Source organism: Kogia breviceps, chromosome 4 (assembly GCF_026419965.1).
Source record: "Kogia breviceps isolate mKogBre1 chromosome 4, mKogBre1 haplotype 1, whole genome shotgun sequence".
NCBI lineage: Eukaryota > Metazoa > Chordata > Mammalia > Artiodactyla > Physeteridae > Kogia > Kogia breviceps.
The window spans coordinates 53,279,119-53,282,640 of NC_081313.1; the positions used below are offsets into that span (position 1 = coordinate 53,279,119).

The following is a 3,522-nucleotide window of genomic DNA, read 5'->3' on the forward strand; positions in this document are numbered from 1 at the left end:
GGTTGTAAAGAATCACATACTCTTAAAGGTCACCCCATCCAAATGATTTTCATGCCTGAATTTTCTCCTCCACACCTCTTACCCCACCCATTTTCGTGGACGAAACATACACACTACATTATCTTCCAGTCTTTCCTGAACTGCCTCAGGTGACAGAAAGCTTACTATCTCCCAATGAATTATTTTGGCAAATTTTGACTATATAAAAGGTTTTATATTATGCTGAACTGCTAAAGTCCTTCTCTAACTTCCCCACAATTGTCCTTGTTTCCTCAGCCAGCAGGACAAGTTCAAGATATTTTACTACTTGACAGTCCTTAAGGTATTTGAAAATGGTTATTATGTACCTGAACTATCCTCTTTCTAGGTTAAAAATCTATAGTTCCTTCAGCTGTGTCACAAGTTCATGCATTATAGTCCTAAACAGTCTCTTTATCTGAATATTTCCCAAATCTCCCAAGGAAGGCACTGAGGTGAATTCTGTTCCTGGCTTTGCCATTAACTAGTTGTGTGTGGCTGCGAAATTTCCTCATATGCAAAATGATGGAGTTGAGCTATTTATAAGGCACTTCTTCATCTAAAAATCCCATTATTCTACTCCAAAGCAGTGATTTCCATTTTACTTATCTAACAGTCATTGGCTTGAGCCAATAAAATAGAGTTACACTGGCTCTTTGTCGACAATCGCTCTTTCTTTACTAATGGAGGTAGTCTTACCCCTTCCACAAATATAAAAAATAGAGAGGTTTGGCTGGAGCTATGGGCATCATATCATGACTGCTGCAATCTTAATTCATTCACAGTGCCATTTAGGGATGAACTGCTGTTACCTGTTACAAGGACTAGGTCTTGCAGAGATACAGAGAGGGAAAGGAGAAGATGAGAAAAGGCACCAGTAACTCATTTATTTCTACAGACTGGTACCCATGTCAGTGGGGAAACAACAGCTCTGTGGACCCCAGAAGTTTTCATAAAGTTCAAGGACCCTTATATATCACATATTTACATACAAACCCCAAACCATTCTTTGTTGTTGTTGTACTATGTCTTGTTTTGCACCACGTTTCCATGCAGTTCATCCCTAGGGTCAGCTGTCACCCATGGGTGACCCCATAGAACCCCCAATTTCATGTCTGGGAGACCTGTGAACTCACTTTTCTGTGTTTCAAGGTGATTATAGTCTGGGGAGCGATGTGAGGTCCTTGGAAACCTTGTCTGGCTCTTTATACCTTTTCTTAGCAATGACCCAATGGCTAGTTTGTTTTCTTCCAAGGGTGTGCAAACCAAAATATGCTTTTGTGATCCAACTTTAGCAAAGAACTAGATGTTTAATATCTGTCTAGCTTATGGGCACCAGTTGGTACTAAACTGTCCTTTTTTTTTTCTTCTTTTACATGTAGTTTTTGTTCTGCTTTTTGGGTCACGCCTGCTTTCCCCACTGTCTCCAGACGGTTAAATCTACTTGCATCTAAAATGCTACTTTAACTTGAATATTCAAATGCATTTTACGGTAAGTTTTACTCTTTATCGTTATATTTCTCCATATTTGTTTATTTATTTTACCAAATTATTATGACATGAGGTTCAGAGCCATAAAGGCCAGAAGTTGTCCCCACTTCTATCTGAGGGTGTGCTACCTTGTGGGCACACGTACAGAGCCCTCAAGCCTGCTTACCATGCTGTTCACCTGCTGCCTTGCAGTTGATGGCTCTTGTGAGGTCCCCAGGCTAGACAGAGCAAGCGATGCTAACGGGCCTCTTCCACCTGGAGAGAGGACATGGTTCTTCTCATGTCATGCTTGAGTTCAAGCTCAGTTGTGTTGATGGCTTCAGGATGCCAACCTTGATCCTGCTGCTTCAGAACTGGCTCTTTCTCTGCCCTGTAATTGATGGCACTGCTGCCACCACCACCATCAAAGCAGACACAGTGTCTTCCCATGGCATCACCAGCTCCTCTCTATCACAAAAAATACTATGGCCCTTTTCACATCTCAGAGTCCAAGGCTTCTTGGCTTTGTATCCAGGGAAACCAGGGGTTCTTCCTTGCATTTCCTGCCCCAGGATTTACCCTCTTCCCAAGATGATTGATACTGGAAATATCCACTCCCTGGGGCCCATGTGATAACAATTTAAAATCTCTCTGATTTGGGACACTTCCCCAAAACTAGGTTTCACTATTCCGTGGTCATCCAGTTACACATAAATGGTTCTGGAAATATGCGTAACAGAATATTTGGGGCTTCCCTGGTGGCGCAGTGGTTAAGAATCCGCCTGCCAGTGCAGGAGACACTGGTTTGAGCCCTGGTCTGGGAAGATCCCACATGCCATGGAGCAACTAAGCCCGTGCACCACAACTACTGAGCCTGTGCTCTACAGCTCGTGAGCCACAACTGCTGAGCCCGAGTGTCACAACTACTGAAGCCCGTGCGCCTAGAGCCCGTGCTCCGCAACAAGAGAAGCCACCACAATGAGAAGCCCACGCCCCGCAACGAAGAGTAGCCCATGCTCGCCTCAACTAGAGAAAGCCCGCGCGCAGCAACAAAGACCCAAAGCAGCCAAAAATAAATAAATAAATAAATTTTTTTTTTTTTAAAAGGAATCTTTGTCCAGCTTTAACTTCTAATTAACCATACGGTAAGTGCCATCTACTAACTTCTCTTTCACCTGGTGTATTTTATAAAGGCAGAAAATTTAGGGCTTTTCTCTCAAGCTTTAAGTTAATGATATTCACAGGCAGTGAGATATGGGGGCACAGGACTGAGAATCGGGATTCTCAGATAAACTCTCCACTCTGAAATAAAGGGGTCCTAATAGTGGTCCATTAACATCAACAATTTTAAAGCGAAAAATAAGCTTTAAAATAACCTAATCCAACCCTGCCATCTTTTTTTCCTTTAAGAATGTAAATGAATAACGTTGAGTCTAACATCCTAAGAGTTGAGATAATTCACATTATTATTGAGCCATTGACTTTTAGGCCTTCTGGAACATCCTGTCTCTTGTCAGGCTTCTTCCTGTGAGCATAGTATTAGATTAAGTTCCCACAGCCCTTTAGAGTGAAGCCTAGGAGGAAAGGAGTTTCTAAAGTAGCAGAGGTAGGCAGCAATTTCTGTGAATATCACCATGGCCTCCTTTCTTCATCTTGGTGATGCTCCGCGTGTCCCATGGGCTTATGACCAGAAGTGTTTGTTGGGGGTGGGTTGGTGGTGGTCAGAAGGGAGCATGTTCACTCCTCTCCTCCTTTTGCAGCATTGACTTCCTTGTATGAATAGGATCTGTAGCAGATAGGAGTTCAACAGCCTTTATGGGTTTCCATCTTCAGACACAGCTACCGATGTGACCTTGGACAAGTCATTACCCTCTTAGAGTCTCAACTTCAGTAAAAGAGAAATACCGTCTGCCTTGCTTACCTCTCAAGAGTGCTTGCGGAAGAAAGGTGACCCAAAAAGGACTATAAAGAATTATTTATGATTTCTGGTATAAAGCATGTGCAAGTGACCAGGCTGGTCCCTTGCCCTCATGC

The 3,522-nt window shown here is 42.9% G+C and overlaps 1 long non-coding RNA gene across 1 annotated transcript; it reads left to right on the forward strand.

Annotated features, from left to right (window-relative positions):
• The first annotated feature begins 1,442 nt into the window (after positions 1 to 1,442).
• On the forward strand, positions 1,443 to 3,320 carry LOC136794011 (uncharacterized). The gene is made up of 3 exons (XR_010840157.1): positions 1,443 to 1,510; positions 2,376 to 2,633; positions 3,249 to 3,320. It is a non-coding gene; the product is annotated as an uncharacterized lncRNA (long non-coding RNA).
• The last annotated feature ends 202 nt before the right edge of the window (positions 3,321 to 3,522 follow it).